Raw genomic sequence first — 25,999 nt, 5'->3', positions numbered from 1 at the left:
GCATGCCCAGAGATGGTTCTGGTCCCTGAAAGCCCTGATATTGATGTTTGTCCTTGTGGCCCTGACTCGGGAATTGCCCTAGGTTCCATAGGGGTTCTTGATAGTTCTCCATGTGAGCCTAAGGGGCATTCTGACCTATGGGGATCTCTTTGGAGCTTCAAGGTGTTCTGGGAGGTCTCTGAGAAAACTTGTCCTGGTGCCTTGGACTGGTTCAACAGTGGGTTTTGTGTTGGTAAAGACAGTACCGGTGGGCATTGCAAAGGCTTTGGCGTTTCTGAACTGTTCCTGGAAGGCGGTGGGTATCGCTCAGGGAGTTTCGGAGGGATTTCTTCTGGAAATCATGGTTCTGATGGGTGTCACACTGGGGCTTGTAGTACTGATGGGCATGGTTCTGTAGGTTCTGGTTCTGATGGGTCCAGTCTTGTGGGGACTGATTCTGGAATTCGGTCTTGCCGGGCTGTCCCGGTCATCATGAATTATCAGTCAGACTGTTTTGTTGGAAATTTCAGTTTTGAAAAGCGTCTGGAATCCACTTTTAAAGGCGGGGGTACTGTAATGATCGCTGCTGCAGCAGCTATTGCTGGAAGTAGTGCTGCAGCTCAGGCAGTTCTGATCTATTTCCATGCAAGCTGTATAGCTTTGTCTGTTTTTCCCTGCTGTCAGCTTGTGACTGATTATCATTCACCTGTGTGGGAATCTGCATGTCTGCTCCCATTGGATGACCTCAGTATAAAGATCTGCTTCCTGCAGGGTTTCCTTGGGTTTTCATAGCTTCAGCTTAAGCCTGCCTTGCTGTCGCTTTAGCCCCCGATCGTGTTTCTTGTTAAAGATACTTTGCTGGTCTTTGCATCATATATTGGTTCATTGCCAATATATATGCATACCAGCACGTTTATTATTTTCCTTGTATTTGTGTTACGTTGATATATCAGTGTTGCTGATATATACGTACACGAACTGTTTATTTCCTGTGTTCAGTTAGTCAGTTTTCCAGCACGTTTTGGTAGTTTGCGCGTACCGTGAACACCCGTGCTGAGCTAGTTATCCTGTTCCTGTTCCTGTTTGTGGATTGCGTTCATCTCTGCGAAGAGATAACGAATCCTTCTGAATCCTGTTCTGTTACTGTTTGTGGATTGCGTTCATCTCTGCGAAGAGATAACGAATCCTTCTGAATCCTGTTCTGTTACCGTTTGTGGATTGCGTTCATCTCTGCGAAGAGATAGCGAATCCTTCTGAGTCCTGTCCCCTGTATTACTCCAGTCCTAGTCAGCGTTCCTGCTTATGTCATATATCGGTTCATTGCCGATATATACATATGTTAGTCAGAAGTTACAAATAGTTTCATTGATAGCTGTAATTGTAATACGCTAGGAAAACATACTTATTGTATATTTATCTGTGTTACGTTCATCTATCTTAATCCTGCTGTTTTCTGACTGTCCTGTCCTGTCTTTGTGAGGCACGCCATCGCCGCATCGCATTGGCTGCCTCATTCCAGTCTGTCTGGTTTTGGACGCTTGCTGTCGCTAAGTAGCCGCTAGCTAGCAAGCGTTCATTCTGTCTACCTGTCCTGATCTCCTCAGTTCTGGTTTGTGCGCTCAGCGCTACTTTGCGCTGAGACGTTATACGAAAGCATTGTTTGTGGCTGTCAGATCTGCACCGGCTCTGTGCGCCACAATCTCCTATTGCAGTCAGTCCTCCCCTCCACTATACTAGGGATAGCCTGTTTCCTGGTGCTAGTGTGTGTACCTCCTCCACGTCAGCTCATGCGTTGCATGCTGACTGTGGAGAATACACCACCAAGCGTTACATGGTTCCATTCGTTTCTTTTTCGCATCACCACCCGCTCAGTACCTGTCACCGTCACGTTTGTGCTTCTCTGCCGCCATTCGGGTCCTCTGCATACTAGAAATGCCACTATACCGATCCCACAGCCTCATCAGAAGCATCAGGCTCCCAAAGGTTTGCAAAAGACCAATGGGAATCCTGTAATGCTGGGCATACACGGAGCGATCCGGCGGCGATCGACTCCCGCCGCGTCCCCGCAGCCGCCCGGATCGATTCCCGCTCGTCCCTGCGGGCGCTTCCTTATCTTCCGCTCGATTCCCCACTATTGTCCGCCCGCGGGTAACGAGCGGGGAATCGATCCGCGCGGACCTGTCGAAAATTATCAATCGAGCCATCTGCGGCTCGATTGATAAGAGAAGGTCGACCCATGTATGCCCAGTATAAGACCTAGGTTCTCAACATGTGGTATGCGTACCCCAGGGTAGGCCTGAACGATGAAGGAAAAAATTTAATTGAGCGATTTCTGTCTGAAACCATTTCGATTCACAATTTCTGTCAAATCAAGCTTTGTTCCCCCTCTGTGCCTCTCTGTACCCATCTCTCTTTGTGCCCCCTCTGTGTCTCTCTCTGTGCCACCTCTGTCCCCCAAGCTGCAGCAGTGCTGGACATACCTTCCAGCACGAGTCCAACGATGCCGTCTATCCACTTTGCCTCCCGCAGGCTCTAATGCACGGCATACTTCCTGTATGTCATGTGACATACAGGAACCAGGAGGTATGCCCTGCACAAGAGCTGGCAGACGGCGATACAGGATGGACAGCGTTGGACTCGTGTGGAAGGTATGTCCATCACTGGCGATGCTGCGGGCTGCCGCGCTAGGACGTGGGGGAAGTTTAAAGTCGCCTCGTCAAACTCCCCCATGTGGAAATCGCCACTTCGACGATTCCGAAATCGTGATCTTGGTGATTGCGATTTCAGTTTAAATTCGATTTATCGTTCAGGCCTACCCTAAGAAGTACTTCTGATAGTTCCAGGGGGTATTCAGGCTTAATATATTTAACCAAGAATAACAAATTTAGAGTTTGAGAAAATGATAAATCTTATTTACACAGCACCAAATTAGTATTTTAACTAATTAAAAACAATAGTAAATGCTTGGAAATGGTATAGAACCAATTATCATGTACTACGATTAAATATATATTTGTCAAGGGCTACTTATATGTTTACTATGCTAGAGAGTACTTAGTGAGTACATGGTTTTAAAAGTGGTACATACCAATAAAATGTTGAGAAACACTGCTCTATACTGTTTCTATCGTGTAGGGCAGTTCTCCTCAAACTAAGGCTAGCGGGCCGAATGCGCCCCCCTGAGGCTTTTTCACCGGCCCGCCACTCATAACATGTATTACTTATAGATACGGTCCACTTCATCTTATAATATCGGTGGCTCACATATAGAATAGCAGTGCTGGTACCACCAATCCACAGGGAAGCCAGCGAGTAGTCATTCGCTGGCTTCCAATCCAATTCTGCATCAGGTGACACTGCTGTCCAATTGGACGACAGGTTGTCCCCTGGGTATGCTTCACTGTCTGGTGCAAAAAGGTTTTTTACTATCTGCACATGCTATGTTGGGGGCATAATATTTGCACATGCTTTTGTGTGTGCATGTGCCACCAGTCATCATTTTATGACCATTGTTGAAGGCTTGTGCGCATGCCCAAACTCCAGTGTACCCATTTGTGCGTACACGGAGTGAAATTTACCACCAAAAAGCTTTATCCATGGCTATTAGAATGCTCATACCTCTTGCGTTTCTCTTGTAAAGACTGGGTGGCCATTTAGGCTCCTTGACTTGGCAGAGCCTATGCCAATTACTGGTGGTAGAGTCAGTGGTACCTGCACAGCAGTATAACAGACTATAAATATATGGGCTGAGTTTTTCAGATGATTCATTACTGCAATGAATTTACCCATTAAAAAAATAAAAATACTACAAGCTTTATTGTTAAAAAAGAAAAAAAAAACCCTGCAGCAAGTAAGCAAGGAATATGAACAAATTTTGCCATTTTTTGTTTTAAGATGATTAGTTGTTTCTGTGCTAAGAAGAAAAACCAGATCACTTTTAGGCTGCTTACACACTAAGAAGAATCTGTTGCAATGCGCTGATTACTCTTCCAACGCATTGCAACACTAGCAAAAAGTCAGTACAGTACCATGAAAGTAAGCCTCACTTCCGATGCAAACACGCACGTCATCCTGTAACACAAGTGTATCCACTGTTCACACACTTTAAAGGGTTACTCCACAGGAAGGAGGGATCCTTTATCCACAGGGACACTCACATATCAGTACCACCTGAGAGCAGTGGCGGCGCCAGGGGGGTGCTTTGGGTGCTGAAGCACCCCCTAAAATTCGCCAAGCACCCCTAAAGCACCATCCAGCGTGAACTGACTTTCGGTGTCTAATAGTCGCTGTGTCAGTTCACCGCAGCAGCACCCCGCAGCTCCAGCAGAGCAGGGCTACAGTAAAATGGCGTCCGAAGCCCTGCTCTGGAGACTTTGACTCTGCAGTGCAGGGCTTTGGGCACCATTTTCCTGTAGCCCTGCTCTCAGCGCGGGAGTTTCAGTTGCTGGCTGCAGAGGATCGTGGGAGCTGCGCGCCGGACGGAGGCCGGGACAGGAGGTCTGCTGCAGGTGAGTAAATGTTTTTTTTTTTTTTATTTATATTAGCAGGTGTATTTGCTGGTCAGGTCTGCCACATGATTGCATGTATTTTCTGGTCAAATCTGCCACGATTGCACGTATTTTCTAGTCAAATCTGCCAACATGATTGCATGTATTTTCTGGTCAAATCTGGGGGCTGGCACTTGGCTCATATCTGTCTTCAGGGATACAGCATTCCATCTGTGAGTATTTCGGTCTCGACATCCAGGTAGTGGTCAGGAGTTCAGCTTAGAATATTTCAGATGAAGTGCATGGACTGAATGCCAAGCAGTAAAGTGGAAATGGATAAGACAGGAATCTGTTATTATGAGGTGTACAAAGGAGGGTTACATTTAGGGGATAGTGAATGAGGAAGCTAGTTTTATTTGTTAGGGATAGAAGATAAGTAATAGGCAGGGCCAGTTCTAGTCTTTTTGCTGCCTGAGGCAAACTTGTGAGGATGCCCCCCCCCCCCCCCCCCCCCCAGTACCAGTCAGGACAGCAGTGCCACCTCCTCCCTTCTGCTGTGCAAGTCAAATGAGACACTGCTGCTCTCGTGCCTCCCCCCTCCTCACTCATTTAATTGTCAGACTCCTCCCACAGCACAACAAGCTGCATTTCCCCAATGATGACCTCTACACCTTGCTCTCCTCTCAGGGCTGGAACCCACAGGAGCGCTTTTGGCAGCGTTTTGGCAGCACTGCGATACGCTAGCAGTTTGCCAAAACGCTGGGCTAATGTTAATGGATGGGGCAACTTCCACAGGAGCGTTTGCGTTTCTCAGAAACGCAAACGCAGGACAGGCAGCATTTTGGGAGCGTTAGCGCTTCAATGTAAAGTATTGAACCGCTAGCGGAAACGCTCAGCAAAACCTAAACTGAGCGGTTTTGCTAGCGTTTTGCGGTTCAGCACACTGTAACAAAATGAAAAATAATTCACAGGACCAATCAGGATAAAAACGCAAAACGCAAAACGCTAGGCACCCGCTGGGGAAAAAAATACAATGTTGCAAAACACGACCAAAAACGCGCATGAATCCGCTTGCAAACCGCTCAGACAAAACGCTAGCGGTTGCGTTTGCGGTTTTCAGTGGGTTCCAGGCCTGACTTCTCCTCCTACTCTGACTGCATGCTGTAAGTGTAAACCGTACAAACATGCTGCCCCAGTAATCTCTATGCCGGATGCAAATGTTTCACCTTGCTTCATGTGAGAGCCAGCCCTGGGAATAGGATTAAGGAAGAGGGTTTTCGTAGAGTAGTTACCCCACATTTCCTCGTTTAAAGAGGAGCTGTCATCCATACTATCTAAAAAAAAAACAACAACACATATATAAGTAGATAAATACTTGCTCTACTTACATAACACATGTATTGTACTGTCAACATTTTGATTTTAGTGATTTTTCTACAGTAAAAAAAAAGAGAAAATCCTTAATTTCCCATTTTAAAGAGAGTCTGAAGTCACGCTAAAATCCCGTTTTTACTTAACTAACATCATTAGCCCTAATGCTCTACCTAAAATGCTGCATCGTCATGGCTGAAATCGCAATAAACTTACCCAGCCCAAGTTTTTACTTAACTAACATCATTAGCCCTAATGCTCTACCTAAAATGCTGCATCGTCATGGCTGAAATCGCAATAAACTTACCCAGCCCCCCCCCCCCCCCCCGAAATCCCTGGGGGGAGATTTGGGTAGGGCTTCTTGTAGAGGCAGAGCTTTGAGCAGTAGCTCTGCTTCGACTCCCGTCAATCGGCGCTGATCGCCGCCTTTCCCCGCCCCTCTCAGTCTTCTTTCACTGAGAGGGGCGGGGGAGAGGCGGCGATTAGTGCTGATTGACAAAAATGCAGAGCTATGGCCCGAAGCTCTGCCCCCCTTGGCAGCAAAATCCACGACCAAGAAAGTCGTGGATTTTTGCCCTGGGATTTGGGGGCTTTTATAGCGATTTCAGCCACGGGATGCGGCGTTTTAGGTAGGGCATTAGGGCTAATGAAGTTAGTTAAGTGAAAAAGGGGTTTTAGCGAGGTTTTAGAGTCTCTTTAAGTGTGGCTATTTTGAAGCCAATCCTGTTGCTGAGCACTGCTGCATGTGAATGCACTGCCCATACAATAGTATGGCCATATTTATATCTCTGTACCGTATCAGATTACATAATCTATAACAATAACGCTAACATTTGTATAGTGCATTTATCCTGTCGGACTCAGGCCTCTTGCACACTACATGCGAATTTTGATTTTTAATCGATTTTCACATGCCATTCTGATTTTCGATTTTTAATCGGTTCTACATGCTGCATTTTTTCTGTGTTTTTCTTTTGATAGCATCCAGGGAAAATCAGAATTGCAGATCGGAATCGCCAATCGGATTTGCAGTGTGCAGGGAGCCTTAAAGCTGCAGCCACTGAATAGGACACCCTGCAGTGTTAGGGCTCATTTTCACAAGGAACCTCGGCCGTTTCTAATTCTAAGCCGCAGCCTGAATCGCTAAGCCGAGCCATGCACGACTACAGAGAGTCGGCTGCATGCTGCAAAATGCCGTCCAGATTTGCACCGCAGTGTGATCTGAAGAGCGAGCCACTAGCATGTGGGGAAATGCTCCAAATTCAGCCCGGCTTTGGCGTAGTGAGTCTTGCCCAAAGGTCTCAGCCATTCCAACACACTTTATTACAGTGTGTTTATGGATGGCAGGTGCAATAATGTACTTGATACGAAGCAATGTTATATTCTATGCCATATGCTATGAGAAATGTTATGACAAGCAGAATGTGAGTTGTTATGATTTAGTATTTCTATAGCGCTGACATCTTCTGCAGCGCTGTACAGAGTATATTGTCTTGTCACTTAACTGTACCTCGGAGGGGCTCACAATCTAGTCCCTACGATAGTCATATGTCTATGTATGTATCGTGTAGTGTATTTATCGTAGTCTATGTCCAATTTAGGGGGAAGCTAATTAACTTATCTGTCTGTTTTTGGAATTTGAGAGGAAACTGGTGTGCCCAGAGGAAACCCACGCAGACACGGGGAGAACATACAAACTCAGTGCAGATAGTGCCCTGGCTGTAATTATCATCAGGGACCCAGCGCTGCAAGGAGAGAGCTAACCCTTACATGCGCAATGCAACGCACACTGTATGAACTTAGCTTATGGGAGCAATCACTCTTGTACCTGTGGGAAATGCAGGTGATTCCCCTCAAGAGCTTTGGTGTGTTTGCATTGTAATGCATGTTTTTGTTTACAGTAGCCAGTGATTTTAACCGCTTCCAGACCGCATTGGTTGAAATCTATGTCCTGCAGGTGGCTGCGTGGCTCTGACAGGACATAGATTTCACCTTCCCCGCCACGCGCGCGCCAACGGCCGCCTCCCCCCTTCCTTTGTCCTCCTGTTTGTAACTTCCATGTCCCGCACATGTGCACTGGCAAAAAGCATGGACACAGGGACAGGTGACGCAGGGACACTGAGGTTTTATTAGGTAGGATTGTTGCAATTAAATAAAACAAAAAACAATATTCTATTAAACCTGTAACGTATATTGCATATCCACTATAAGAACCAAGATACTACTCTCCTATTATAATTAAACAGCAATTTTATTCTGCAACTCTGTGTCTGTTTATTTACCTATTATCTCCCACAGGCTGTTCTGCCAGAGTACACATTGCAGGGAGCATTGAGAAGAAGTAACAAAACAAAGCAAAAAAACAACAACAGCAGATCACTGCAGAATATGATCATATACTACTGCTATTTTCCCTGTTTATGATATACAATAAACATGTTGTCTTATGCTGCTTGACAGCCCAATGTAAACAGACTAAAAGTGAGTGGGAACACTGTTTGTGCAACTTCACAGGATATGAGGAAGATTCAATTCTCCTCAACCTTCTTGAACACATACAACGAACAGAAGGACCTATTTGTAGCTGTGCAGGCAATGAAGAAGACGCCTACAGCCAGGGTCCTACCTAGAACCATTATAAACTGGTTCTGCCAGAGAGGCAACAACTCCCTCTGATTGGACTAGGCTTGGGAGAAGTGGGAGGGCTCTCTCTGGCCACCCTGCAGGCCCATTGGGCGTGTTAAAAGTGATTGACCACCGTGTGTAATAATTAATCAAGGAGGAGGTGCAGAGGATTTGTTTGTAAGTAGCCATTGGCTGGATTTGAATGGCACAGCATCCTCTCGGTGACAGGGATGGGATGGGCGCAGCTTGGATGTGATAAGGAGATATATAAATTGGCAGCTTCTCTCTGTGCTAGGTCACTGTGCCTGTGACAACCTGGAAGTGCAGGCTTTCTGAACACAGCAGTGACATCATTGTTTACTGCATGCCTAGTGTACATTCTTCTCTCCATTCTGAAAATGTGCTTCTTGCTGATCACTGTGAAAATGTATTTCCAATTGTTCTACAGACTGTCACACAGGCAGAGCAGACACAAGGTCCTCCAGCACACAAGGCTGAGACACCAAAGTGCTCACCCCCTTCCCAGCCGTCACAACTGATTGCTATTAGAGTAAAGTGGCAGTGGCATAGCAATAGGGGTTGCAGAGGTAGCGACTGCAGACTGCATCAGGGCCCTTGAGTCAGAAGCCCCCCCCCTCCTCAAGCAAAATATTATCTCTCTATTGGCCTTGTGCTGGTAATGATCACTTCTATAGATGCTTTAAATAGCAGTAATCATTAACAAGCTGTTCCCCATCCCGTACTTGCACCTCTGACACTGTGGAAATCCTTGGCAGATTTTGGTGCGCCATGTCATTTGTTATGCATAGACTGCTTGGGAGGCCCCGTGTCAAACTTGCATCGGGGCCCATAGCTCCTTAGCTACGCCACTGAGGCACCCCAGGGCCCCCAACCCTCCCTATCACCTTAATCTCTAGTTATCTGGCTTGCAGTCACTGCAATGTATTCTTTTTTCTTATTTCTCTCTGATTCAAACACAATAGGGGAATGATAGCTGAGTGAGTTGTGCGCCCCCTCCTACACTGCGCCCTGAGGCTGGAGCCTCTCTCGCCTCTGCCTTGGACCAGCCCTGCACACAGGATCGCCAGAAACGTGGTGTTATTTCTGAATAAATGTTATAATGAACTGATCAGATAAATGGCAGTGAAAACATTACTGGCATATTTCATCAAAGTGATTGATTTTTTTACATCCAGAAGATGCATTGGCACTGATTTAAAGCACATCTGAAGTGAGAGGGACATGGAGGCTGCCATATTTACTTCCTTTTAAACAATGCAGATTCCCTGGCTATCCTGCTGATTCGCTGCCTCCAATTCCTTTAACCACAGACCCTGAACAAGCATGCAGATCAGATGTTTCTGAATAAAGTCTGGCTGGAATCCCCTAATGCTTTTTTCAGGTGTGTGAGTCAGACATTACTGAGGCCAGGACATCAGCAGGATATATTTGTTTAAAAGGAAATACATATGGCAGCCTCCATATCCCTGTCAACTCAGGTGTTCTTTAAAGAGAATCTATAATGAAAAAAGTGACCCTATGGGGTATGTACCTCGAAGGTGGGGGGGGGGGAGGGGCCTCTGGATCCCAATGAAGCTTCCTACATCCTCCTGTGTAGCTCACCCCAAAAATCTGCGTGCAGACGCAATGGCGCCTACAGCACGCAACAATATTTACCTTTGAGATCCAGCACAGGCCCAGTACCATTTTCACCCCCGGGCTCGGGCAGAAATAGCCGAGCCTGATCGGGACCGATCTACTGCGCAATGGCGAGACGCTGGCGCAGCAGAATGGACCTGATCAGGCTCGGCTATTTCTCGGTTTTTCCGCAGCCAGCTTCGTGCACATCCTTGGTTGCATTCCCTTAGCTAAGAGTGTTCTGCGTATGTGCAGTTGCAGTCTTAACAAACTGCACATGTGCAGAACAAGATTGGGGGTGCACACAGCAGTGCAGTGTGACTGGGCCAGTTGGGGAGCAGCCCAGGAGGACAGTGAGGAAGCCCTCAGGCAGTTAGGAGGAAGCCCCAGGTAAGTATAAATGCTTGTACCGACTTCATGTCAGGTTCACTTTAAAGGGGTTCTGTGGCAACAAACTGACACCTGGGGCTTCTCTCGGCCCCCCGTAGCTGTCATGTCCCACGCCGCCCTTCTACGATTCTCCATTCCCCCCGCCGGCACTAATCAATTATTCGTCTAACAAGACGAATAGTGCGCGCTCCCGCCTCCGGGAGCTTACTGCGCAGTACGAGGTTTTCTTGTACTGCACCTGCGCAGTAAGCTCCCGGAGATGTGAGTGAGCATGCACACGGCCACGTACCCGCGTTAGATAAATAATTAGACCGGGAGGAGGACAGCGCAGGACATGACAGCTGCAGGGGGATGATAGAAGCCCCAGGTAAGTGTCAGTTTTTTTTAACATGCCACAGACCCCCTTTAAAATTGGTTAAAAGCGACAAGTTTACCCCATTGACACATTGAATTTTGATACTATTTCTGCTGAAATATTTGTTTTTCTGTCTTATTGGGTTTGTACTTCCTAAAGCAGATCAATGATATGCATATGTCATATGACACCCTCCACCCCAACTTCTGATCAAGCATTGATCATCACATTGTCTAATATTGATTATAAGTGAAATGATCGCATAGGTGGAAGTGAAAAGATTCCTGGAATCTTCTACAACTGTCATCCGTAGGGACCAGAATTCTGCATGCAGACGATAGTCAGGGGCGTAGCTAAAGGAGGGCAAGAGGGTACATATGTCCCCGGGCACAGTGATTTAGGCGCGCTCAGCGGCTGCCTGCTGCCGCTGGCAGCCTCTCTACCATGATGAATAGAATTAACAATTATCATTTTGGCCTCTTCCACCCTGCCCCACCAGAGATACAGCAATGGAGGAGAGCATGCCTGGCTGGGACTGGGAGAAGCCCTGCTCCCTGTCTGAAAGAAGCCCGCCCCCCACCGGAGAAATTGAGCTGAGGAAAATGTGTGGCTGGCAGGGAGAGCTGCTGGGAGTGTGAAAAGCGCTGTCTACCCATGTAAAGGAAAACTACTGTGCATGCGGCAGCCATTAGTTCTGGGTCAAACGTCTTGACTAGACCATCTGGATGGCACAGGCGGCCAAAGGACGGCATTACAAGCATCGCTGGCCTACCACGAGGAAGGGGGCACTAAACCAGTCTTTGTCCTCGGGCACTGAAAACCCTAGCTATGCCTCTGACGATAGTTCTGGCCATGGGCTCATACCATGGGCTCAACAGACAAGTAATGTGTACGTTTGATGTAAGGAGGGGAGAAGGAAAAGCGCATAAGGGATCATCTTTTAGCATGCAGGATAAGGAGGGGTACATGCCGGATCTTTAAGCGACCTCTGGGGACACCTGTACACACAGTAGATTCTTGGCTGAGACAACCCCAAATGGCTATCTTGGCCAGTTTACTACAGCATGTGTACGAGGCTGTAAAGTGGCTGTACACGATTATTATTATTATTGATTTATAAAGCGCCAACATATTCCGTGGCGCTGTATGAACCAAAACGTTAGATTTTTCCCACTTTTTGTGTAAAAACAATTGGTTGTATAGATAAGAATAATAGGATATTATTAATAATAGAATAGAATAATTATTCTTTAATAATTATCTATTGGCCATGGTGAAAAATTCTGAATTTTAAAAAGCATTGAATAATCTTTGGTAATTTTGAATTTTCAAACAATTGATTGCATTTAAAAGATCTCAAACAACAGAAATGTGCATGGGCTGCGTTGCCGTGGAAGTTGTAACGCACTGCAGACTTTGCGCCATCTCGGCGGTGATTCAGAAGCTTCCAGGTTGACACGTCACGGTAATTGTAAAAGGCCCCATACACTTGCATTGCCAATGCGTTACCCTGCAGTAAAACAGGGTACTGCAACACACACTTACAATGCAAGAGTAAAAGGGGCCTAAGTGTAAAAGGACCCTCAACCTCACCTATTTTAAAATAGCATGGCAGTTGGTGGGGTTAATGTGTGCAATGTGCTACTTAAAGTTAAGGGCCGGCATTACCACTGGTGCAACCTGCGCAACTGCCTCAGGGCCCGACAGGTCTCCTCATAACCTAAAGGAATTGTCAGCCAAATAATGTTGCCCCATGATATACTTACCCGGAGCTTCCTCCAGCCCCTTGAAGCTAACATGTTCCTTGTAGCATCTCCGCTCGCAGTTGCCGGCCCGGGGTCCCCACCGGTGCAGAGGCCAACCTCCTCTACTGCGCAAGCGCCGTTGTCAATCAAGTCCACATTGTCCGCAGTGTACAGGATGTAGTGGCTGTCGCGAACAGGTAATGTTTAGAGTGCACGGGGGGGGGGGGGGGGGGGGCACATTAAGCATTAAGGGGGACAGCGTTGGGGGAGAGGGGGGTTTCAGGAGCATGAAATTGATTGAGAATGGGCCTGGGCTGTATGGGCAGCCGACAGATCTCTCTCTAATCAGATTCGATCAGAGAGAGATCTGTCTCGTGGTCAATCTGCCTTTCATCGCTAGATGTATGCCTACTTTAACAGAACTGCTGGCCCACTGTCATCTGAATCCATGAGACTGATTGTTTTGGTCATCTAATGCAGTGTTCTCCCCAGAATTTTTTTCCAGCTGGGTGGCATGAAAAAGTAGCCAGGTGGGGCGAGATGAGAGAATGCAGGTCTGGTACTTCTGTGAGCAACTCTGATAACAGCAGAGAAGGAGGTGAGCTGATGAGAGCCGGGTTCTCACTAAAAGAGCCTGGGGAGAACACTGTAATGCTGGGAATACACGGGTCGTTTTTGCGGCAGATAGATGGTTAATTAGATCATTTCCGACATGTCCGATCTTTCGATCGTTTTGCCGCTCGATTCCTGATAGAGGTGAATGGAAAAAGATAAGAAAAACGAGCGGAACATTGGAGAATCGAACAGAAAAAAAACGACCCATGTATTCCCAGCATAAAGTCTCTATGGGGTTTAACCTATTGCTATAATATTTACTTAAAGTGGATCCGAGATAAACTTTTACTCATTGCATAATTGTGTTCCTTTCCTATTGTTTATAGGGCATTCCTCAAGCCAAATACTTTTCTGTTTTAATACTCTAATTTCCTATAAACTAAATAAGCCTCGCCCACAGCTTTTCAGAGAGCCTTGGCAGTAGCAAGGGCTCATGGGAGCTCAGTCTGGGCAGGAGGAGGAGGAGGTTACTAGCCCGAGATTTCAGAGGCAGAGGGGAGGAGGAGGGGGGATTAGGTTTTTTTTTCACAGAAGATTCAGATAAGCTTGCCTGTTTGTAATGTTTACAAACTACATGGCTGCTGTCATTGTATCACAGGAAGAAATAATCCTATTCTATTGAAGCTGTTGGCAGCTAGATTTGCTATGTAAACTTTAGATAAGGTATATAGACAAGTTACTTGTTATAGTTAGTTTTTCATCTCGGATCCGCTTTAAGATAAATGTGGAGGCTTTTTTAAAGTGAATCTGTGTAAGGAAAGTTGCCCTTATCTGACAAGCTGCATGCTGGTCCACTCCCTGGGCAGTGAAGCGCGGCGACGGCCTTGGATGTGGTGAGCAGTTTGTGAGTCAGACAATGGCACCTTCCTCAGAACAGGTTCTCTGATCGGCCAGATCTGTAGCAACACAAATCACTTCTACTGACAGAACAGAGGCGGCACTGCTAAACTGACACACTTAATGGCTAACATCACAGCCTCAAGGTTTTTAACTCTTTGCTTGCCATAATATTTTGTATAAGTTCTTGCAAAGAGTCGAAAGGATTAGAAAATGTAATGCACTTATATAAACCTGCCCTGCCCCATTCAGTCCATAGATCTTAGAATCCTTCTTTAAAGCTAGGTATACACTTTTTAGATGTGGCATATGATCAATATTTGTGTGATATTACTTACGACCTGGCCACATTTCCCCAATGCTTTTCAATGGCGATGCGCGCGTTTGTTCATTTACCGGCCATGATGCACACATATAAAGAAAACAAATTCACCAATGCATAAAGTTACGAAAAACAAAAGTTTGCTTTCCTAAAACAGAAAGAATTTGCGATAATTCAGGTTGGAGTGAGCTTGAGATGTCTCCCAGTGCATCACTGCTGAATATATGCAAATTAACTATTGTAAGCAAACTTTTGTTTTTCGTAACATCTTATTAAGGGGGCTTTTAGGACCATTGTAGTCCCTTACGCACTCCAATGAGTTCTGGGTCACCATGAGCTTGCTGGTTAGTCTGTGCCTCTCGGATTTACAAGCCCTACTCCATAGAGCCAAATTAATTCATGCCATGCACTGATGAGGATCAAACAATCCGAAACAGTCTGTATGCATGTTGGATTATTATGACTCTGTACAAATTAACAAGCTGACACATCATTGCATTCCAGCGGTTCTGGAGGTGTGTTTATCTTCTAAGGGTAGAATGGTTAATTTGCATATATTCAGCAGTGTTGCTCTGGGAGACATCTCAAGCTCACTCCAACCTGAATTATCGCAAATTCTTTCTGTTTTAGGAAAGCAAACTTTTGTTTTTCGTAACATCTTAGTAAGGGGGCTTTTAGGACCATTGTAGTCCCTTACACACTCCAATGAGTTCTGGGTCACCATGAGCTTGCTGGTTAGTCTGTGCATAAAGTTACAACACGCATAAATTCCTATAGACTGCTAGTAGGTGTCGGCAGTCTACGGAGGACGACGCGCATGTGCAAAAATGTACAAGGATACGAAAAATCAGCTGTGGGTAAACTCCCATGTTTTCTGTGGACACAAGTCTGGACTCTCCCTAAGGGCTTGTTTACACCTAGAGTGTTTTCGCTTTTTTTTAAGCGCCGGCGATTTTCGAAATCACCCTAAAAGCGCTTGTGCAATGATCCCCTATGAGAGTGTTCACATCTGAGTGGTTCAATTCTGATCCGCTCACCAAAGTGCTGCCTGTACCATTTTTGAGGTGATTTGCCGCAATGGAAGGTGTAGGGAAATCACAAAACGCTTGAAAAAGCATTGTATAGCAATTTCCCCAGCGCTCTTAAGAATAAATACATTGTATTTATTCTTTTACGGGTCAAAGAGTTCACTTCCTGACTTGCATCAGGAAGTGAAAACACAAATCGCTCTGCAAAAGCGCTTAAAAAAGCGCTTTTACAAAAAACGTAGCACGCAGGTAAGCGCCGGGAGGCGCTGTAAAAAAAAAAAATCACTCACAGAATTGCAAAACGCTGGCGTCAGCGATTGTAATTTTAGATATGAACAAAGCCTTATTGTGCCTCTCTCAACAGTTCTGTGTTACCTCAGGTCTGTGTTCTGAAGAGACAGGAATTGCTGTGATGGGTCAAGTAAATTTGGGCGCCCGATAAAATAGTTTTATATTATTATAGATAAAATAGCTATAAATATAAAAATAGAGGGCACCATGGCACCCACTATAGCGGCTGTTTCTATAGTGGGTAGTTCTGCCACCCACTATTTTATCGGACGACTACGGTACCCAAATTTACTACGGTATTATTGCCAATATTGGCGGCGTTTTACATGGGCGCACCTATGGCGGCGTCCATTAGTGTTAGGTAGAGATTGGGGAGGATTAGTGTTAGGAGTCTGTGGGGCGTGGCTAGGGTTAGGCATAGATAGGGGTTAGGCTAGGACTCAGGCATGGGCAAACTTGGCCCTCCAGCTGTTAAGGAACTACAAGTCCCACAATGCATTGCAGGAGTCTGACAGCCAGAGTCATGACACATAAAGGAAAATGCATTGTGGGACTTGTAGTTCTGTAACAGCTGGAGGGCCGAGTTTGCCCATGCCTGGGCTAGGTCCACACTTGTCCACTGCAGATCGGATCCGTTTAGATCGGATCCGTTTTTGTAAACAACTTTTTTTTCTCTCAGTTTTGAGAGAAATGGCTTTTTTTTGCAGGGCCCTGGCCGTGGGTTGGGGGGGCCGCCATGCTGGAGGGGGTAGCATGCAAGAGGGGGGGGGGGTAGTGTGGGCAGCGGCAGGGAGGGGGGTCGCTCCCCCTCCCTCACCTGGTTCCCCCCTTCCCCGTTCCCCCTACAGCCAGTTTAATTGATAAAATCATTAAAGTATTGAAATTAGCCAAGTGGTGAGCGGGGAACTTACTTCCTTGTGTTCCACCGATCGCCATCACTTCCTGCAATGCTGCCCTCTGTAGTTCATTGGGTGGCATTGCAGGAAGTGACAGCGAGCGTTGGAACACAAGGCGGTAAGTTCCCTGCTCGCAGCTTGGCTTACATTTGAATACTTTAATGATTTTATCAAAGAAACTGGCTGGAGGGGGAGCGGGGACCCGCCACTGCCCCCTTCCTGCCTACTACCCCCTCCAGCATGGTGGCCCCCTCCCTTGGGACATAGAAAATGGATCAGTTTCTGTGTTAAAAAGATGCCTGTGTAGAGGGGGATCCGTTTTGCCATTACTTTTCACTTTTGCCCTCCCCCCCATCCCCCCTCCGTGAAAAACTTTCAAATCCAGACCGTCCGTTCTGCGTTTCCCCTGAACGCAGACGTATCCGTTTTTTTTTTTTTTTTTAAAGTGAAGGAAGCTGCTATTTTTAACATTGGTATCCGTGGCTCCAGTTTTGGTCCGGGCTAAAAACCGGAGCCACGGATACGTTTTTACAACAAAGCTTGGTGTAATTGCCTTCTTAAAACAGAAGAAAATTTGCAATAATTCAGTTATAAATGAACATTTGTGGTTACCCACAATGCACTACTACTAAATATGCAAATTATCCCTTTTCGCCCTTGTTAAGCCAAGCAAGCATCCAGCAAGCATATTTAGTAGTAGTGCATTGTGGGTAACCACAAATGTTCATTTATAACTGAATTATTGCAAATTTCCTTTCTGTTTTAAGAAGGCAATTACACCAAGCTTTGCTTTTTTAGTAGGAGGGCTTTTTGGTCCCTTTTATCCCCCTATACATTCCTAGTAGTTTGGGTCACCCTGAGCTGCTTGGTTACTCTGTTTTTACAACAAGTGTGAACCTACTCTTAGTTTTAGATATAGCTAGTGTATACCTACTGCATATAACTGTACAGCTAGCTATACACTACTCGATGTGGCCAAAAAATAGATCCCTCTCAGATCATAATCAGAGATGGATCTACCTGATCGAAACCTTCCAAACAATGCACATAGATTTTTTTTTATAACTTTCAGCATGACTATTAAAAATGTATGGAACCATAGCGTTCCACTGTTTGGTTCAGTGCAATGGGCCATTGATTCGCTTCTCCCGACCTGCTGCCGATCGATATCCTCCTTCCAGTGCAATCAACTAATTTGATCTAATGATCGATCAGGCCGCTATGTTGGGGTATTGATTTCTGATTTGTTTGAATGATCAAATCGGCTGGAAATCAACAGGAAAAATCGATCAGTGTATAGCCACCTTTAGAAAGACACAGACATCAATAAAATACCGATATACAGTAGTTGTAAACTCTTCCACAGTATTCAAAACTGACCTGAACTCAGAACTTCCTCTCTGCTCTAAAAGGTAAGCAACTGCATAGTACCCTTTAAAGAGAAACATTTCTTTGTTACAGCTGATACAAATCTTGCAATAAATCTGCAGTGTGTCTACTTCCTGCTTTCATGGAAGCAAATCTAGAGTTAACACCCTGGGTTTACAAATTAGTTGCTCTGCCGAGGCAGAGGAGTTTCCTGAATCCCAAATTGCCCTTTGAATAATAATAATAATACCAATATAAATATTACTACTGTAATAGCTTATGATAGGAGGTGATGCGTACAAGTACCCTGTCAAAAGTCCTTACATGAACATTTTTTGGACAATTGCTATAGTATTCCCTTTGCAGCAGTTCCCCCCATGTGATTCCGGGGGGGGGGGGGGGGGAGTGCTAACAAGTACCCGATGCACGGGACAAGCTAACAGGCAGTGAAGTCATTGCCCTCACCCTCCCATGTGAAAGGAGATGGCGGGGAATGTTGAGCAGTGTATACAGCTATTTATAGCATCAAACAGCACAAAAACAATGGCTTATTCCAATCGATAATTTCATTGGATTAATGTTAATGTAATCTGATCGAATAATTAGGGGTGCAAGATAATAATCAAGGTAATGATCAGTCCCCTGAAAATCTATGAAGTGTATGGACTCCTAAGGATTCTGAAAAATCTGACCAGTATTCAAGAATGTATAATCCGCACATAGCCAGATGAGTATTTAAATTTCACTTTCTATTCCCTCCACTGAAAGGACGTCACCATAGCTGGTCACAAATTGATTTTGCTCTGCGACTGACAATTAGGGGAGTTGGAGTGATGAATTGCCTAGTAATGGGGTCATCCTTCACAAAATGCCAATCCCAGTCGGGACTGGACATCAGTTTAGTATACTGTCGATTATACTTTGTGGCAGGCTGTACTTTATTCTGCGGGTAATCACATTGCTTTTGTCACCCCATCCTCTGAGACACCAGAAAATAGAAGGAAGGTGCTGGGCAGCTACTGGAACAATGCAGACACCGCATGACGGCAGCTCAGGTTACGTTAGGCGACTGCCAGCTTCATTTTATAGCATAGATGAACTTTACAGGCTATCTTAGGTGAAATAGTCCCTAATGAGGAGCTAATCAATACCGCAATCACAGTGCATTTCCTTATATTTCCCTATGCATGTACCAGGCCTTGCACTCAGATATCTGGCTGTCAGGTCCAGGGCTGTCCAGTCGGTACAAAAATCTTCCGACTCCTCAGTTTACGAAACTGCCGACTCAGACTCCAACTCCGACTCCGGGTACCCAGAATGCCTCCAACTCCGACGTCTAATACTTACCAGGCCTGTAAATTTTGTCCAAAAATCATCTGACTCCCGACTCCTTAGTTTATGAAATCATGACTCCAACTCCGACTTAGTTTATGAAATCACGACAGCCCTGGTCAGGTCCCATGCAGGTTCCCAGGGACTGCTACATACATGGGGAATATCTGCAGTCACCAGTGATACCTCTGTAAGGCTGGCCATACATGTAATTTTTCCAGCTGAAATATCCAATTGATTCACTTAAAGAGACACTGAAGCGAAAACAAAATTAAGATATAATGATTTGCATGTGTAGTACAGCTAAGAAATAAAACATTAGGAGCAGAGACATAAGTCTAATATTGTTTCCAGTACAGGAAGTTACAGTTGTTATCTATGCAAAAGAGCCATTGAGCTCCATGACTTTCAAAGTCGCAGAGAGCTCTGTCTTCTTTAGCTTGTTATCTCAACTATCAGTCACTGTACTTTCTTTTTCTCTCCAGAGGACAGGTCAATAGTTCACTGGCCTACTCTGTAAGGCCTCATTCACACCTAAAATCGATTGTGAGCGCTTTTTTCCCCCCTCCCAGCGCTCCACTGTGCGCTGCGTTTCTAGTAAAAGCGCTTTTCTAAGTGCTTCTCCAGAGCGGTTTTGTAATTCACTCCCTGATGCAAGTCAGGAAGTGAAGTCTTTGACCCGGAAAATAATAAATACAATGGGCTTGATTCACTAACCGGCGCTAAGCCGGTTAGTGTGCCCTAAGACTTAGTGTGGGCAAACCATGGCGTTAGGTGGTTTGCGCCCACACATTGGATACAGCCCCGCTCACTGCGCGAGCAGCGCGGGTGCGCCTATATTAGTGCGCGGTGCAATAATACCATCGCACCCGCTGCCCCTTAACGGTGCATCAGGTGCCCCTGAAACGGAGCTTCAGGGGCACCCGATGCGCCATTAAGGGGCAGCGGGTGCGACGGTATCGTCGCACCACGCACTAATATAGGCACACCCGCGCTGCGCGCGCAGTAAACGGGGCTGCGCGCAAAGTAGCTCTGCGCGCACTAGAGACAAAAAACGGCTTTTCACACCGGTTAGTGAATCAAGCCCAATGTATTTATTCTAAAAAACATGAACGCAATCGATGCATAACGCGGTTTTGTGAGCGTTTAGCACTCTTCCTATACCTTCCATTATAGCAAAAACACCCCAAAAATGGTACAGGCACCGCTTTGCTGAACGCACGAACCGCACTGAAATTAACCTTTCTTATAGAGATTCATTGCACAAGCATTTTATGGGCGATTTTATCGCCTGCGCATGAAAAAAGGCCGAAACCGCTCCTAGTGTGAACGAGCCCTCAAATGATTTAGAATGCTGAGTAGTGTGTAAACTGCAAATATTAGAGAATGATGCAATGTTACAGTATAAAAAACACTATATAACTGAAGATAAAAATATGAGAATATTTTCTTTTCTACTAATGTTCTAGTAATTATCCGTACTACACAACCAATTCATTATATCATAATTTTTTTCGCTTCTGTGTCTCTTTAAGATCGATTTTGGGCAGTTTATCATTTGAAAGTGGGTTTATATACATTGGAAGCGGTTGGGTGAGGAGAGGTGTGGAATCGCTGGCTGCATAGCATTGCACTAGATGGAGCAGCACAATACCTGCACTTTCGTTTGCCTTGAATCCTTTCGCTTACTGTCACAAAGGGGTTCAAGGAAAACTGTACATTGATTTGGACTGTGGCGAACCTGCGATATAAAAAATTGTGGCGATAAGACAGTATTAAGGTGCATACCTATGAAATAGCCGCCGGGAGACTTGGGCGCAGGATAAAGCCGATATACAGTTTACACTGCACCTGCACAAGTCCCGGCGGCATTAATTACTATTCCACCTCCAGGTTGACGTGACTGGTGGCAAATGATGTAATTCTGCTTCCAGCTAATGCTGGCGGTCGAATTAGTGTTTTAAAAGTAACTTCAACTCTGGCTTCTGATGGCGCCGAAGTTACTCACTGTGTGTCGCTATAGCCGTAATTCCTAATACGGTCTATGGTGGTGCCGGCTGAGCCCAAATCACCTCACTTAAGGTGCCCATGCATCAGACGATGCATGGGCAGATCAACCAAAAGACAGATATCTCTCTGACCGAATCAGATTGGAGAGAGATCTGTTGCCTGTCCGTACACCAGCAGACCGATTCCCTAAAGATTTCAGAATGAAATTTCCTGGGAATCGGCCTTGTGATGCCACATCTGCCATCTAGCCGACCCCGGCCGCTGTCCCCCCCCCAGTGTACATGTACCCCCCTCCCCGTGCATTAATACTTTACCTCACGGACGCTGTGTCTAGACTCCAAATGGTTGCCGGCTACCACGTGGGACGCAAACCCAGAAGAGACACATCGGCGGGCGGCAGAGAGGTAAAGTATTAATGCAGGGGGGAGGTTACACATACACTGAGGGACACTGGCCAAGGACTTTGTCATTCGTTACCACCGAGCACCCGATCAAGCATGTTGGCCCAACATCTTGCCACATGTCCAATTGATACATTCGACTAATTTCGGGCCTAACTTGGTCACATCATTGATCGGGCATGCTTTTGGCAGCACTGATTTGCATCTGATTCGATAATAATTATCAAATGGGATGGTCGATCGCCTGATGTACGACCTTTTTTAGTCTGACAGTACTTTGGTGAGTATATGATATTCTCCCTGCTAATAATTGAGTATTTTCTGATACTGATATCAGACACCAAGTGCCGTGCACCTGGGGTGACTATTGATTTATAATGCCTGCACTTCAGTTGATGCCTGATAGATTTCTATTGAAATCTCTTGAGCATGCAGTGAATGTTTGCTTTCATACTTTTTCTACTTGTCTTGCTCTTCATTATATTGCCTGTATTGACGTACATTATTTTGAAAAATAAAAATTATACTAAAAAGACTGAGCATGCAGTGTGGTGTAGGAAATGATCACAATCTGATGTGATCTGAGAGGGACTGATTATATTGTAATTGACCAGTTTCAGAATGCAGTGCTAGTACCATAGGATGCAGTGATAGCATAAAAAACTTACTGGTAAAAATCTTTTTTCCTACGCTCCGCCTCCCTCCTCTTCTGGATTACCGACGCTGGAGAAGAAACAGCTGTGCATCCTCTAACTCAGTCCTCCAACCCTCTCTTACAGAAGAACTGTAGTGAAAATAATGCAATGAATAAAACTGCTTATTTTTTCCAATATTACTTTATAAATTATTATTAATTATTTATTACAGGTGGTGACTTGTTTAGTCCGGTCAGATGCAGCTATTCAGAATGCTTGTTTACTGAGAGGTCCAAAGCCAGTACAAATAATACCTGGTCTCCAAAAATTATTGGGGGCTAAACAGCCTACACTGAGCATGAATGGGAGCTTGGGGTTACATACCAATATACAGCAATATATAGATGTTGGATGTGTTTCTAAAGTTGAAACCAGGAAAATGAATGTAAAAGTGGGTATCCAGAATAACGTACTGCATTCTACCATAAGTCAATATGGTGCCTCTTTAACTGCCAATGATGCTTGTCTGGCCACCTCTTCCTCCTATTTGTATGTGCCCTCACATTGGATGTGTATGCATGCAATGCAATCACCCGCAGGATCCTAGCAGTGAGCCATAAGAACGGAGGGGTCCATAGCAACATCAGAGGAAGTAAGAGGTGGGAGAGGCAGCCAGCACAGCAGTTAAATCCCGCTGTAACCAGGGTCACTTATACCTCATGAATTCACCACATTTGTCTACAGCGGGGGTTCTCAAACTGGGTGCTGCGGCAACCTGGTGCGCCTTGAGCACCTCACAGGGGTGCCTCAGCGGTCGTCCACATCCTTTGTGTATTGCCATCAGGTAATGCAACTGCACATTGATATACAATGTGGCTGCATTACCATTTGGGTACTTACCTCAGGAGCTGGAAATCCCTGGACCCTCTAGAGACTTCCCCCATCTTAGTGAGCAAAGGACTACTGCCTGGTGGCTGCCAGGTCACGACCCCTGGGATTGCCCCGCCGGTAACAGAGGAGACCAAGAGACGCTGCTCTGCTGTGTGGAGAATTCATAGTCGAGAAACAAGCTAATGATCAGGGCAGGCGGAATAACAACAAAATCAAGGTCACAAGCCGAAGGTCGGGGCAGGCGGATAATCAGCGAGAGTCGAGGTCACAAGCCAATGGTCACAACGGGAAATCCAACAAGAGTTCAGTTCAGAGGTTCACCCAACAAGGGTTAGCTAAGCTGTCAGAACAAGCAGCACTGCAGTTGAGGGTAGTGCTGCTTATATACTGGTGTAACCCTGGATTTGGCGCCGAAATGATAGCATTACACATGCGCAGTAGGATGCGTAAGGCATTACGGGTGCGCATGCATAATTTACGCGTGCACGGCTTTGCGCACAAAACAGGTAGTGCATGTATCACGGCGTAAGGAACAAGATGGGACAATAAAGCCAAGGGTATTCCCACACAGACGCCAGAACGGTGAGTGCAACAGTAAGTATCCAAATTCTTTACCTTAAAGAGAACCAGAGGCGGATATATGAAATCTTAATAAGACACAGAGGCATGTCCTGTGTACAATGACATGACTCTGTGCCCCTTCCTGGGTCACGGCTCAGCTTCTGATTGGAGGAAGCAAGCAGAGGCGGGGAGAGCCACGCTATGGAGCACAAGATGATTGACATGCTCAGGTAAATAGCAGGCTAGTGACAAGCAGATTGTCGCTAGCCTGGTAGTATTTTTCTTTGGGGGGGAGGGGGTCAGCAAAGCACGGGGGACACTGGGGCCGCATAGCGAGTGCTAAAGATTTTTACCTCGTGCTGCTGTCATTAAGCTAATGAATTAATCCCTATGAGCGCTTTCTGAGTGCTTTTCTGACCATCAGAACTTTACGAGTGTTTTTTAAAAAAATGCTCTCACTGACTTTCATTAAAATTGTGGTAAAATTGCAGGAATTGGGATTTTTCAAATAATCACAATCGTGGCAATTTTACTGCAAGTCAATTGGAGCACTTTGTAAAAAATGCTCAGAAAGGGCTGATTGTCAGAAAAGCACTCAGACAGCGCTCACAGGGGTTGATTCACATTAATTAACAGCATGCCTTATTAGAATGAGCATGCCTTATCAGAGTAGCATAGCGAGCGCTACAAACTTATACCTGCTAATTGGCAATGACAAGAGCTCCTCTTGTCCTGCCCTGAGCCCCTGCGGGTCCAACATTATCCCCGCTCCAGGCATCCTATTGGGCCAATCAAAGTGCGGGGATAATGTCCTGTTGAGCCAATCAAAGTGCGGGGATAATGTCCTTTAAAGTGATTGGACCCGCAGGGGCTCAGGGCAGGACGAGTGGAGCTCTCGTCATTGCCAATTAACAGGCATAAGTTTGTATCGCTCGCTATGCTACTCTGTTAAGGCACGCTAACTCTGATAAGGCATGTTAACTCAGATAAGGCATATTAACTCTGATAAGACATGCTATTTGTTATAGTGAATCAACCCCATGGTGTGTCTACAGCCCTATCCTGCTTTCTCCTCTTCATAGCACAGCATAGGAATCTAACCTTTCAGATCCCTAGATAGCTAGGCATCACTGCAGTCAGCAGGAGCTTGACCCAGATGCAGAGTGTCACAGGTTAAATGTTCAACTGACAGAGTTCCCTTAATTTAGGCATACCAGGTGAGAGTCTAGAGCCTACATGGTATGTGCACCCCAGGGGGTTCATAAACTTGTCATAGTCAATCCATCATAGCAAGTTTTGAGACTTTAAAAAAATTATAAATCATACAAAAATAAGTCTAAATAAGTATTTATAGTTAATTAAAAGCAATAAGATGTACCAGAGATCTCGCTATCTAAAGATTTGATACTTACCCGGGGCTTCCACCCGCCCCATAAACACGTGTGAATCCCTCGCCGTCCTCCTGAGGTCTCCCGTTCAGCCACAATCAGCCCTAGTAAAAGGCTCAGTCAGGTCCAGCCTGGGTCTTCTGCGCATACGCAGGTCTCTGATTCTAATACTTTTACCACAGATGCTGAACAAGCTTGCAGGTCAGGTGTTTATGACTTGAAGTCTGACTCGACTAGCTGCATGCTTGTGATTAAGACACTACTACATCCAGAGATCAGCAGGACAGCCAAGCAACTGGCATTGTTTAAAAGCAAATACATATGTCTGCCTCCATAGCCCTCTCAGTTCAGGTAACCTTTATGGGGGTTTCTCTTTGTGCTAAGGGAGTTAATTAGCCCTTTCATTTAGAACTATTTCAGAGGTGCAGCTGAGGTCCAAACTGAGACTGGGTTCACACTATGCTGGAGCAATACCATATTTGATTTGTACGGTTGGAGGGTCTGCTGCTTGCATGCCATTTATCACCCTGGGATGGGAGAGTTCATTGTGGGTGTTGGGGGGATGGAGAGGTCACCGTGGGTGCTAGGGAGAGAGAGGTCACTGTAGGTGCTGGGGAGAGAGAAGTCACTGTGGGAGGGAGAGATTACTGTGGGTGCTGTGGGAGGGAGAGGTCAATCTTTGTTTTGGGGGAGAGAAAGGCCACTGTGGGTGCTGGGAGAGATAGGTCACGGGGGAGAGAGATCACTGTGGGTGCTGGGGGAGGTAAAGGTCACTGTGGGTGCTGGGGGAGGGAGAGGTCACTATAGGTGTTGGGGGAGGTTATTGTGGTTGCT

At 45.8% G+C, this 25,999-nt stretch overlaps 1 protein-coding gene across 3 annotated transcripts in view; it reads right to left on the bottom strand.

Annotated features, from left to right (window-relative positions):
- BICRA (BRD4 interacting chromatin remodeling complex associated protein) overlaps window positions 1–25,999 on the bottom strand; it is a 187,249-nt gene that overhangs the window by 159,451 nt on the left and 1,799 nt on the right. For 2 of the 3 annotated variants that reach the window (XM_068250588.1, XM_068250589.1), the window contains exon 2: window positions 22,359–22,474. The gene's annotated coding sequence lies outside the window, so the exon portion shown is untranslated. Of the gene's footprint in view, window positions 1–17,959; window positions 18,012–22,358; window positions 22,475–25,999 lie in introns of all 3 variants that reach the window. The other variant, XM_068250590.1, reaches the window with a different exon arrangement.

This window comes from Hyperolius riggenbachi, chromosome 8 (genome assembly GCF_040937935.1).
Source record: "Hyperolius riggenbachi isolate aHypRig1 chromosome 8, aHypRig1.pri, whole genome shotgun sequence".
NCBI lineage: Eukaryota > Metazoa > Chordata > Amphibia > Anura > Hyperoliidae > Hyperolius > Hyperolius riggenbachi.
Note: the sequence above shows the minus strand (reverse complement) of the source record. Positions and strands in the feature narration are given on the sequence as shown.